Source organism: Polistes canadensis, unplaced genomic scaffold (genome assembly GCF_001313835.1).
Source record: "Polistes canadensis isolate GaletaPanama2010 unplaced genomic scaffold, ASM131383v1 scaffold_51, whole genome shotgun sequence".
In the NCBI taxonomy this organism is placed as follows: Eukaryota; Metazoa; Arthropoda; class Insecta; order Hymenoptera; family Vespidae; genus Polistes; species Polistes canadensis.
Genome location: NW_014569598.1, coordinates 797,371 through 812,120, shown reverse-complemented (window position 1 = coordinate 812,120; position 14,750 = coordinate 797,371).

Sequence of the window (14,750 nt, the reverse complement as noted above, 5' to 3'; positions counted from 1 at the left end):
GGAATAATTTTTCTTACAGAATCACAGAAATATCACGATTGTGTGTCTGTAAGGACATTCAAACAGCTAATTTGATAATTATACTTTTAACTACATTTCAACCGCTCCAGTATACACCACTTGTTCAATACAACCACAGTGAACATGTAACCATAGAGTGACTATAATATTCCAGCTACAGACAGATGCCGGATGGATTAAAAACTAAAGGTGAAAGTTACGTCTCGCCGTCTTGTCTCGTCTTTAAATAAGACAATAGCTTCCTGCTTAAGCAAATCCGACTGGTAAAGATGATTTACATAATCGAGCCAAAAGATACGTATTTACTTGTATATTGTAAAAAAAAGGATGAACAGAAAGGAGCTTGGTCAAGGAGGTCTTAGGAAGGAACAGAGCGAGTACGTGTGCTTCGCAAAGATGAAGAGGTAACGCTGTAGGAGGTGAGAAATAAAAATAAGAAGCCAGGGGAATTCTCAGCTGGGGGTCATCCTTGACGGAAGGTTTTGGAAGAGTAGTATATCGTTCGACCACCTGGCCAAGCATAGTTCTACCTTGTAAACGAGCACTGCTACGATAATAAACATAACCAACACCCTAACTGCCATACCTTTTCTTTTCTATTATATTTGATAGAGATTAATTAATCGGTTAATTATGAAATTATTAACCTTTTCTCTTTTATTTTCTTTTTTTTTTAGAGTTCCTCTTTTGAGAAAATATTTAATTTAGATAATCGATATCTACCTTGTTATCACAATTTATAATTCCAGTAGCGTTTAAGTTAATTCGTAAAAAATCATTTTTGTAAAAAAAAAAGAAAATGTTCATCTCGTCGAATTTTGAAGCTAACGCGACAGGAAAAGCGATTAGTATCCCGCTGATATCAAGGGTGCCAGGACTAAAGTGGCGCTCCCCTTTTAGGATGTCCGAATCGGAGCAAGATTTGAGATCATTGAAATCGTAGTACTGCGACAAGTGTTACAGAACCGAGCGATTATCGTTCAATACAATAGCGATTCGGTAGATTCATAAACGATCAATCTACCCTTATCTCGGTGAGAAGAGGCTCTATTTCTAACTCGCACGTGCGTTCTATCGATGACGGAGATCTGCATACTCCAATGTCAAACCCTCGGACAACAAGCATTATTTCCTTATCCTAATTCGAGTATCTTTGGTTTTATGATCGATCAAGTTCGACATTTTTTTTTCTCTGTGACCATAGAAAAACAAAATGATTTTTATTATAATTAACTTGAAATATATATATATGTATACAGTCAGTAAATATAAATACTACCAAGGTGTAAAGTTACATACTGATATGTAATACATAGATAGATACATAGTGAACTAAGTATCGGTGGAGGTGTAACGAATACGTGATACGGAGACAAATCGATCGTTAGCACGTTGTTGCTCGCGCACATCGAAGGTAAACCATACGAACCCGTAGAGTAACGATTATTTACTTCGAAACATTTATATGGTATTTCCACGTGCGTCTATTATCAGCCGCGAAGGAACCCATGATAAATGCCCCGCATGAAAAATCGATTTTATTGTCGGCAGAGACTCGGAACGAGCGAACGAACGAACATTCCACCCGTCCGTCCGTCCGTCCATCCGTCCGTCCATCCGTCCATCCACCCGTCCGTCCGTCCGTCCGTCCATCGTCCATTGGAACACGTTTGTTGGCAAGAGTGAACGTTTCGACACGCACACTCTTTCTCTTGTCGGTGGTGGATAACGTGCGGTGGTCCGAGCGGGTGATGGATACGCCTACTTTTGATATTTCGGTGATCAATAACGCTTCTCGATGCCATTCGCGCCGAAGGAAGATCCATTATTCAGACGCAGTTGCTGGTGAATATATAATTTACCACGTCATACCACGCGGGCATCGAGACCAGCTAAATAGAGAAGGATAATAAAAAGAAGGAAAAAGAAGACGAGAATCGAGGAGAAGAGATGTGGTGGTAGATGGACAAAAAGATCAACAACGAAAGAAAAAAGAAAGAAAGAAAAAAATCAACAACAACAACAACGAGGAGAAAAAAAGGTACTTCGCGGTGATATTCGAATTTATTTAAAAGGAAACATTACTAATCCTTTTAAACGTATTGATTCATTCGTTTGAGTTTCTCATTTCGACGCCAAACCCACCCCCCACCCAACCATCACGCCTTTTTTTTTCTTTTTCATCTGCGAAAGAAAAATGACTCGACGAAATGAACTAACTTTCGCGATAAAGTTTTATAATTTGTTAGGTATAGCTTTTGTTCCATTCGTATTAAGTTTTTTTTCCCTTGATTTACCTAACGTTTTAATATTTCTGAACGTTGTGTGGAAGAATGGAGAGAAAAGAAAAATTTCTTGAAAAATATTATATAAAACTTGAATAATTTATATTGGTTAATTAATATTTTTTGTTGACATATCGATCTATTAGCATGTTTCTCGTATCAACATACTTTTTTAATTTGTATAAGAAAGATTTTCGAAGGTTTTAATTGAATTTCTAAGTCACATTTTAGTATAGAAATTTTCTATTTCACGCAAACGCATTTAAACTTATAAATCTGAAATTTTGACAAAGCTGGTTTCACACGATCAATCAAATTAGAAAATTAGAAATTCTGATGTCATTTAATTCAAATGCGGCTTTTTCGGTTGAAAGATATTCGAAGTTATGAAATTGAATTTATCAAATTTCACGCTTATCGTCCAGTTCGTATAAGTTTTTCGTTTCATATACAAATCGAAAGTTTTGACAAAACCGGTCATAATTAAATGACTAACAATGAGTATAGTAACAAAATTCAAATATATCTTATAATCGATTACAGAGCGTTGAAACGAAATAACAAAGCAAAACGTTTTCGAAGGAAGATGAATAAGAAAATGTCTTAATCGGAAAATCCATCAATCTCATGAAAGAACAAATCATACAAATTTTCCAATTTCTTTTCACAACGAAATGAATAAATTGAAGCTATTTGAAATCCTAGGTTCTGTGTGGACTATAAAAAAAAGGAAGAAAAAAAAAAGAAAAAAAAAAAAGAAAAAGATCTCTTACGGCCATAAAACAGTCCACCGAGGTGGCCTTGTCCCGATCCGAGATTTACGCGTATTAAAAAGGAATTACAATATTAATAAGGCTCTTTTTAATGGGCCAATCGTCTCGATCTCTCTCGAAACCGTCCGCCCTCGGCGCAGGTTCTTTTCGCCTTGGAACTCGTTACGATTCTAAAAGAGACAGAAGTCGACATAGAGAGAGAGAGAAAAGGAAGGAAAGACACGGAGGAGCCGTAAATATCGAAGAAAATATCGTTTATCGTTATTCACACGAGGTATTACCCTTCTAACGATATATCATTCGACACTCGAATCATTTTTGGTCAGCTTATGGTAATTATTTTTCATTGAAAGAAATCTAATCGATATGATTATTGGAAATAAACGAAATAATGCATTAAACATTACTATTTCCTATTGTAGAGATATTGATTTTTTCTCTCTGTTTAGTTTATTAAAATATGTTAAGTAGCTACTTAATAGCAAGTTTTCACTCGAATGCATAAAAGAGATGAACAGAGAAAGATAGAGAGGAAGGAAAGAAGGGAGTGAAAAGGCAAACGACCAAGGATCGCAGTATTTCATATTTAACGCGAAATCGTAACTCGCCGCGGTTGCCGTTTATAGTTGCTTCCTTTTTTCGATTTGTAATTTATAGCGGTTCCGTTCGCTGCCGGTCGTCCGAACGAACCCGAAGGAATACCTATACCTTTTTCAAATACAACTTATATATATATATATGTGTGTGTGTGCGTGTGCGTGGAAATGTGCTTCTACTAAATCTACGTGTAAATGGTTACGCGTGTATGTGCGAAGGGACACAAGTAGATTTAATAGTTATACGTTAAAAGCTGATGAGTCGTTTAATAAAGTTGGCCGGACGAAAATTTACGTCGATGAAGTTTCTAAGTCGAGCAACAAATATTTATTATAACACGTTAATTTATCGTATATATATATATATTTTTTTTTACTTTATTTTAGAAAGGATTTTCTTTGTTTCTTTTTTTTTCATACAAGAAGAAATGATAGTACGAACGTTTAATATTATTATTATTTATTTATAATCCGTTCCTTTCGGGTTTCGAGGGCTTCCGATACACTTTTCCTTTTTACAAAAATTCAGAACTTCTATATACAATTTTCTTTTCTTCGAACGTTTAATATTAAGTTGAAGGTTTAATTGGGTTTAAGAATATTACGATGATTTTGTCAACGAACTGAACAACGAAATAACGAAACGATTTGGAGTTAAGCTGGATAAGAAAATATCCGAAAAAAAAAGAAAAGAAAAAAGAATAAAATTACCGATGCAAATTCTCTTTGGTATTTGCAATTGGCAAAATAAGAGTAAAAACGTTGTTTTTAAATTTGAATTACTCATCGGAAAGTAAAGCATTGAAAGTTGATATCGAGAAGGAAAACGTTAGGAAGATAATTCGAGGGTACGAATAGAAAGAGGCGTGCAGGTTGATTGGATTAGCACTTAGCACCGTGATTGCCGCTTGTGAGTCCTTTGCCATTTCGTTTCGGAGCACACCCTCGGAGTTTTCGAAACTTTAGACTCCCCCGAGTTTGAGCGAGGACGAGAGATGGGACGGGGGCAAAAACGAAATTCCTTGAGGAAAAAGAAGGATAATAATAATAATAATAATAAAAAAAAAAGAAAAAAAAAAAAGAAATGAAAACTCGCAATGGCGGAACCACGGACGGATGGCGTTTATAATCGCAAGCAACCAGTCAGCCGTCGGCCGACGAGTTGCTCTCGTAATCAGCGATGCAAACGATCTACGGCAAGTAATAAAAATGGAGAGGGGTATCTATAATGGCGATGACTATCTTTCTTTATTTCTCTCTTTTGGTTTTTGCTCGTAAACGTATACCCCTTGATGAAATACGCACTAATATAACGGAGCTGAGTGAAAACGCTGCTACGAGATTTTATACTTATGTTAGTAAGCACGTTGGACTCTCTCTCTTTCTCTCTTTCTCTCTTTCTCTCTCCTTTTTATTCCAAGTAGAAAAAACTTCAAAGAGAACTCATTCGTTGGTAAGTACGTTATTACATGGTAACGAGTAAAACGTTAGTCCCTTACGATCGACTGCTAATGATAATTGCGGTATTCAACATCACCAACTTTGGTATATCGTTATTTCTTTTTCGTTTGAGTTTTACTTGGAAATCCTTTGACCAAATATTAATGTCAGTAGTATTATCGAGTATATACGTTATATACAGGTATGTAACAAAAAAGAAAAAAGCAGAAAAAAAGAAAATAAGCAAACAATACTCTTTCAAGGTTCAGCTAAGCGAATTTGTGACTCGTACATTATTTCTTACAATAATATTTATTACGAATGAAATCAATTATTATTGAATATATTTTGCGAATAACTATACCCCTACGTATAGTATTATACGAATTAATAATATTTAATTTAGAATATCTTTTGTAGGGTGAAAGTATGACGAAAGGAATAATGTCGTTGACAAGAGAAGTCTATCAGGATATGGTCGATAAATTTGAAGCTATCTTGATTCAACTGTCTGCACTTTGTGACTTAGCTTTGACTGAATCTTGTTAAATATATCTAAGAGAATTTCGACTTGTTTGTATCGTGATTCCGCGTTCTGGATTTCCTCGAGATTTAATGACGATGCGTGATGAAATACGAAAACATTTTAATTCTTAAATTTAATTATTCGAACTCTCTAAAAAGGATAAAATATTATTTCGATGTAATAATATATGTATTTATCATCTAATTATATTTCAGTCATTAACTTAAATTACACTGATCGATGTTATTAATCTCTCTACTATTTAAATATAATAAATAGTAAAATAAAAAGTATGAAATTTTGGCAAAAAAAAAGAAAAAAGAAAAAAGAAAAGAAAAAAGGATTGAACAGTTTGGAGCTCTCATCCGTTCTCGCTTTCTCTTTCCTTTTATCATCTCTTCCCAAGTCCGTTCATAGTTCATATATCAAACGCTTAGGAAAGGCGGCGACACATAAATACCGTGCGCGGTATATAAAAGGCAAAGGGAGAAAAAAAGAAAGAGAAAGAGAGAGAAAGAGAGAGAGAGAGAATATATCCCGCGCGTTGGCAGGCAGTAGATAAAATATATTAACCCCCCTTGGTTATAGGATATACCCTAAGAACCGACCACTGCCAGTACAACGATCTATGCACGATTATAACGTGGTCGGATTTCATGATTTTTCGGCGACACCATAGAAAAAAAAATGCGACAAAAAAAGACGACAACGAAGAAAAATGAATATGTAAATGAAATACTACAACAAATGGAATGAACAATTACACGATAGGTGGATGAGGGTTGAAATTTTGTCGTACAGTTTTTTCTATGCAAAAAAAAAAAAGAAAAATAAAATTGGAATAGTAAAATAAATATAATATGTGTTGATTATATTCTACTGAATGAAAATAATCCGATATTTAATGCGGTCAAATCGAAATCGAGATAATCGAATAAAAAGAGAATCGGAGAAAGAAATAGGCATTCCGCAGGATTGTCCTTATGGTTGTTCACTATATTCCTTGTAATCTATAATCCCGCGATGCGAGAGCGTGGCAAAGGAGAAGACTTAAAGCGTGCCGCTTGCCATAAGTCATTCGTTCAGAAGAAAAAGGAGAGTGACGGTTAGAGAAAGCATAAGAGGAAGAAGAAGAAGAAGAAGAAGAATTTGTTCAACTCTTCTCTCCCACTTTCTCTCATTTTTTTTTTCCTTCTCCCGCGTTATCTCTCGTTTTATTTATATATATATATATATATGTTTTCTTTTTTCTTTTCTTTCTTTTCAAATTTTTTACCCTTCGCGACGGATCAAAAACAAAAGAAATAAAGCAGAGGGTCGTTAAGAGAAAACTATAATTCCCCGGAGGAGAGGGTGGAAGGGAGAGTAGGGGGAGGGGGAGGGATGGAAGGCCTAATCGAACAATCGTTTGTATCGTTTGCAAAGATAACTCGAGCAAACGTCTGCCGAGTGCCATTATAAGGGCGACAATGAAGTTGTAGGCTCGATAGTTCTAAAGGGTGGGAATTCGGTGATCAGATTATCCTAGAAACTATCCTAGAAACTATTCCGTGAACAAGTAAATGTGTATCCTTATTGAGGAGGATTCGCGTTCGATCGCAACTATGCCGAAAGGGATTCGACATAAGGCATTGTTAACATCCCAAGGGATAAACTAGGATTAAATGCTGTTAGTTTCGAAGAGACTGTTGCCACTTGGCCTAAGTTCGTTTCCATCCTGGATGCCATATTTAGGTTTTCGATGGATACTCATACTAACTGTACCTAATTTTCCATTTCCTTTTTCGACATATTGTAAGCCGCGAGCGTTTGCTTGTTTGCTTGCTCATTTCGATGTTAACTACTGTAACAACGTGATTCAGTCTTCCGAATAATAATATAAAATAATTTAAAATATTTATTAGTATATTTACTCGAATCGAAAGTGAACGAATCGATTATAAGGAAGGAAAATTGAGAATCCTCTCTCTCTCTCTCTCTCTGTCTCTGGTTCTTTGGAGGATAACAAGGCTATGGGGACTATCAAAAGGCTATGGAGAATATCAGCGACGGCGTCGTCGTCGTCGTCGTCGTCGTCGTCGAGGTGCAGATCACCGATCTTGCCCAAGGCGGCAATTAAAACCGTTTGTCGTTTCATCGCCGAAGATAAATTCATAAGTAAGGCCCGTGTGTATACTCGTCGCTATCGGGCGACTTACATACATCCATATACATATATACGTATATACATATACATATAGATATAAAAAAAAAAAAAAGAAAAAAAGAAAAGAAGATAAGAGAGACAAGTAAAAACGGACTCGGTGAGCAGAACACGTGATTTACATATTCCTTAGACCGGTATATACTCTCTTAAGAATCACTATAAATATGCCGAAGGTGGTTTAATATGCGGTAGCCCTTTAATTTATAACAACTTATTAAATAAAAGCCCAGGGCCATTTACGCGCACCGTGTAAGACAGCGATCCTGGACGATAAATAAAACGGATCGCTGGAGTTAAATCCCACTGTTAAATCTCTCCTTTATCGATTACGCATACTTCGGATATATACAGGACGCCATTTTGTTTCATATCGATCGTATTACAGATTGATGGATCATTTATATATTCTCGGTATTACTAACGTATGTTCGAAAGTTCGGAGAAATTAATAACAGTATTGATATGCAGTATCGATTTGCCCTATAAATTGATATCCCTATGAAATGTTTCCTAAATTTGTTTCATTTTAATTTGGAAAAAATGATTTTATTAGTTTATACTAAAAAAAAAAAAAAAAAATAATAAAATAGGTATTATACAGACAGCACTTTCTCTACATTAACTAGTTGCATTAATCATTGGAGCATATAAATTTTAAAATAATGGGAACACACAGCCGAAATACGTCGAACGTGAGAACGTTGAAAATGTTGTCGCTTCGTCGAGTAATCGTTCATTGCCTGCGGCCATAGAAAAGCATTTAGTCCACCCCAGGATTCTTTATCCTGGCGCGTGGCTGCATCCTTTAATAGACCAATAGCATTCCGCTTGGTGAAGCAGCGGAACGTGCCGACCGGGTCTATCTATTATTTATTCTTTCTCTTCTTCTTCTACCTTCTTTTTTCCCTCATCGGGAGTCATCCAAGAGACGACGATCTTTCCATTCGAATGCACACCTACGTCTAATCTTCATTAGATATATACTATCACCTACGTTTTTAATGAAGATTACAAGATTTCATAAAAAATTATCAATTACAGTTAGCATAGATCAATTAAAATAAAAGAAATAAATATTTCAATAATATGATAATGATAAGACTATAAAAGTATACGATTCTCTTTGATTGATAGTTTGAAAGTTGAGTTTAAAAGATAAGATCAAGGAAATAATTAGAGATGTAATATAAATAATTCAAAAGAAGCAAATAAATGCACATTCATTGTATATATAGATAATAGATTGAAATAAAATAAAAGATTTGAATTGAATCACAAGATGATGCGATTAGAAAATAAAATGACAAAAATAATTTACCTACAAATAACACGCATCTCCCTTTACCATATATATATGTATAAAGAAAATAATGAAATTATGTGAAAAGCGAATTTGTAAGGTGTGATTAGTAGATTAGGTGAAGATATTTGAATGCAACAGAGATCGGTTTGGAAATAGGTGCTTCTATCACGCACGAAAGGAGTGAGAAAGCGTTGCAACAAGCGTATACACGTACGTGAGCGAGCCAATTAAGGGTCGAGAAGGGATGTTCAAATGTGTGCGTAAATGCCCTCAGGTTTCGGGCCGCGTTCAAACTATCGAAATTAATCCTCGCGTAATTCCCTCGGGAGCTCGCTGACAATGAGATGGATACTCGTGATACGCGAGGAGGACCTACATGAGATGGTTATCTCTTATTTTCTCCTCGCACATACGTTTCTTTAATATTATTTAATATTCATACATTTAAAGTCATCAATATTTCTCGCTGCTATTTATTAAGTCAATACTTTTTTCATATATTTATTTAGTGCATTCAATAAATCGCCAATACTTATAATAAAATATCATCTAACTTTTCTCGTACCGCGAACTAACCAATCAAAATAATTGAATATTGATAAAATACGTTTTATGCAATGTCAATTGCTTGTCTTTTTTTATTCTCCCCTTTTTTATAAGAGGCAAGATATTTATTTTTAAACGTCATTTCAAATTAAAGGTCTCAAGTTAAATATTTTCAGCTCGGGAGTCTGTCTGTCTCTGTGATCCAAAAATATAATATATTGATGATATCAACGCTGTTAGAAATTGTATTTCAAAAAATGTAAGATTTAAGACTCGGTTGACATCGGCTAAGAATCGGTTTAACATCCCCCTCAACGAGCGCATACAACTTACGTACATAAACGCACGTGCGCGTTTCACCTTGCGTAAACGCATGGACGTTCCAGAGTAGCGCCCTCTGACCTTCTTTAACACCCTTCTGACGCACGTGTCGACGGCACACAGAATGTGGGCGTCAACTCACGTTCTCTATACGCCCACACATCGAAAGGGAAGGTAACTGTTATGTAGAAATCATTTTAACTTGGTGCATATGTGTATGCGTTTGTCTGTGTCTAATGCGTAAGTGTGTAAAAACCACGTATTTATGTGAAGGGAAAATATATTATTGTGGGTGAAAGTGTATTTATTTCAGTGAAAGTATATACATACAAGTCGTATGTGTGTGTGGAAAAAAAAAATATATATATATGTATGTGTTCTCTGACTGAAACGAACATAAAGTGTCAACCCTTACCGAGTGACGCGACTGGCTCCCTCTGTTAGGGTTGCACAATCGCGCCCTGATTGATAATTTATACGGTGCGTGCAGGTTATTTGATTATCTGTCCCCAGCTGGGCTCCTATCCGCCCCATCCTTTTTTTCTATCTCTATCTTTACCTTCCTCTCTTTTCTTTATTTTTTCCTCTTTTCAGTCTTGTTCTTAACATTTCTAAAGGAATATACATGGTACTCAATTTTCTGCTATAATTATCGGGCATTGGATCATTGAAAATAAATTTATCTTGATATTACCTAAAATTTAGGTATAGAAAATTATCGATAATTGAAGTAATCATTTGCGATGTAGAAAAATACAAAATGTACTGTGCATTTGAATTTTGTTTATAATTTAGGTCAACGTGTTTCGATCGCTCGAAAAAATATTTAATAAAACGAAATCTCTAATTATAATTATTTTCTTCTGCTTTTCATTTTTTGTTTTCCGATCAATGAAACGATAAAAAAGGGAGACGTATAAATTAGTATACCCAAATATGGATGATAGCAGAAGCCGAATGTTGGGTTACCTCAAAAGAAGAAGCAGAATGATACCAATTATGTCATCAACGTAGCGTACGGAACCCTCTTTTCTGTTACGTTGCTGTCACAGCATAGTCTTCACCCGCATGTTAACCCCTGCTCTCTTTTACCACCCTCGTGTGTTTCATGCTACATAATACGGAACGTTCTCGATGCAGGGGAGAGATTCTTGATGTGGTCTTCAAGTCGGGAGAAAAACATGCAATATTTTCTATCTCCCTTTTATCTTCTTTTTCTCTCATCGAAAACTTTTTTCATTATTATTATTATTATTATTTTATAGATTTAACCCCTTGTATTCTATAAATATTACTATCGGTGATCACACGGATATAATACGATTATTCGAGCGGTAACGATGTTTAATTAGGTTTTATTTGAGCAATACCGCTTCATGAATACCTTCAACAACACATGCGTGCAAAACAACACAAAAATAAATATATGTTATTTTTTTTTTAGTTAAACGTTTTAAACTCGACGTCGTTACTGCACCGAATTGGCAAAAAAAATTGCTCCGGTGATTGTCGTTGCTTTCAAATTCGTCTTCTCTTAAATCTCGACAAGTATAAACGTCGAATAAAATTTGATGAATATTTATTAAAATTCAGGTTTTCAGAAGTGGTTACCTATTCGTATTTTAGACACAACGGTATATTCATTTTCATGTAATGTTTATCATATTTTATATGCTATACATATCATTGCAATTATAATTCAGCCAAAGATCGCTTTTATTTTTATTTGAAAAATATTATTAACTGCACTTACATCTCCAATAATATTCGATTTACTTATTATGCAAATATTTCGAATACATGCCACTTCTCAAAGAATAAGGTTTTGAATAAATTTCTTCGTGATTCCTATAATTGTTTTTAAGTCTGCGATCACCATCCGAAGATTTTGTTTTCCCTTTGGTATATTTTTCGAGTATCGTAACTGCTGTATCAACTATCTCCTGAGATTCGTTTGTGAATTTTTTAAATGGTTCGCGTAAAGCACATTTCTCAAATTTTTGTCTTCTTCTCTCTTTGACATCATTTGCTATCTTGAAAACTTTCGATTCAACGTCCATTTTCTTTTTACGAGATTCTTCCAATTTTGTTCTGAACGAATTCAATCTCGTTCCACCTTTATCATCTTTCTCATTATTTTCGTCTCTCGTGCAATCCGACTTGTCAACCAAAATGATAGCAGTCGACGTTGATTCGTCAATTTTATTTTCGTTAAATCGATCGGTTTCCGTAACTATCGATCTCGATCTCAATCTAGATCTTGATCTATTGCAATCTTGTAATTTGAAATAATCAAAATTATCTTTTAATTCTTTTTTCATTCGAGAAATCGCGATAGGTATTCTTGATTTTATTGATTTTTCAGTTTTACTCAATCCTTTCTCCATCTTGTTTGTTTCTAATTGATCAGATTTATTGTTTTTCGAATTGTGATCGTCGTTATCGTTAGTTTTTGAATTCGCCAATTTTCCGGATTTTCTCAAACTCGAGGCAAGAAAAATGGCACCTATTTTTTCTAAATCTTTTTTTTCAATATTTACTTTATCATTTTCTTTTTCTTTTCGAACAGATCTTGCTAAAGAATTTCCCGAAATTCGATTTTTATTCTTCGATCTATTAATGAGATTGTTTGTCGATTTATTCCAAGTATCGGAATTATCGTCGAGAGACGATGCCATGTTTATTTTCTCTTCCGATTTGATTTTGTCTTTTTCAATCTTTTCTACTCGTCGAGAAGACGAACTAGCACTATTGGAAACAACTTTTGGTCTTGAATTATCATTATTAATAAATAAAGTATTATGAAAATGTTTCTTATCGAGAAAAGTTTGTTTATCTTGGTTTTTCGGTATCGTACTCGAATTATACGTATTCGAATTAATCGTACTCGATTTAATCCAACTTTTGTTAGGATAACGTTTCAGCATATTAGCACGATGTTTAGATTTATCAAAGTCAGCACTTTTTGAAATCGTTTTGTTATTCATTTCACGATTAAAACGTTGCCGATTAAAATTTTCTCTCAATTTTTCGTCATTTAATTCTTTCTTATTAAATTTACTTTTTCCTTTATTCAAATTTTCCAAATTATTTTTCATATTTTCTTCAAAAATACCAAACACATCGGAAGTATTCGAAAGACTGTCTTTATCTACTGCACGATCGATCATTTTTCTTTTTCCTGCGTTAAAATCTTTCAACTTATCTTTGTGACTTGTCTTTGCTTTATCTGTGACATCATCGGAAACAATTTTAGATTTATTTTCTTTTTGTTTATGTGGTGGACTAGATGCCGAGGAAATTCGTTGTTTTTTATTTCCTTTTTCATCAAAAATGTTTCTTCGCGTTTCATTTTCTTCTCTTCTGTTCTTTAGATTCGGTTCCGTATTCATTGAATAATTTTGAACATTCAAAAATATTAAATCAGGATCGATTACGTCGTTTTCAATCCACGATGAATCATTTACAAATTTTCTTTGATCTCTTAATAAAGTATTTTCAAAATCAGCAATATTTCGTTCCCATTGATCTATTTTTTCATTAACCTTTGAATTTATAATTTTTGATCTTTCCTTCGTAAATTCTTTTGTTTTTACTTTTCTTGGAAACGCTTTGTCTTTGGGTAATGCATTGCTTTTGGTGTTCCTTTTTTCCTGTTTAAATTGCATATAAAGCTTATGTACAGTAATAAAACCAATAATTTACACAACAAGAAAATGATTGCAATTGGATAAACTTAATAGATGAAACTTTTTTCTATTTTAATTAATGACAAAAAATGATATTTTATTTATGAAAATGAATAATAATGTAGATATAGTAATTAGTCTCTATTATTAAATTTGTATTAATGCAAAATTTTATAAATGTAAATGTTAATTGACAAAAAGATTGCATTTTATTTAATTTTAATATTTTAAAGAACGTAGAGTATATCTACTTGAATCTATACAAACTCTATTTGTTTCTCGTTTCTCATGGTTTTTATGTTCAATGAAAGACGATGGAGATATAGCATCACATCCAGTATCCGATAATTCAATTATCTTTCCCGCATCTTGATAAACATCCATAGGAAACATTGAATGAGGGTTGTCGACGAAGAAAAAAAATGGATTTTCTGAAATTTCGTTCATTTTAACTTTTCCCGATTTTGTCTGCTCTTTATAATTTGTCTATTTTTAAATTCACTTTAGTGTTCGTCAAACAGATTAATTTTGTTAACAGAAAAGCCTTTATTTGGGAGCCATGATTCGTATGTTAATTATTATTGTTAAATTTATTGAATCATTTTGTGTACTAGCACAAAATTCTGAATTCTTTATTGAAAGGTTATTCCAAATGATTAAACTGTAAATTATCGGCTTGAAATTTGATGTATTTCTATACGAACTTATTTCAGATCGTAATATTTTTCTTTATGATCGATTACAGTGTTAAAACATGAAATATATATACATATATATCGATAAGATAGTTTGGATCACGAGGATTACGTCAGTAATATACCGACACGATGCACTGCATAATAGAGGTCTTCCTACTGCACTTGTAATTCACATTGTTCGCTTTATATCGTAGATACGCTAGCCGGTACCCTTACCAGCAGAAAAAATAAAAAAGTGCTCTTAATTGCTCACTATTTGCTCTACTTTATTTTATGAAATATTTTGTATTTATCGTTAATTAATTGAAAATAATTATTACACTTTGAATAATTATAAAATGGCGAC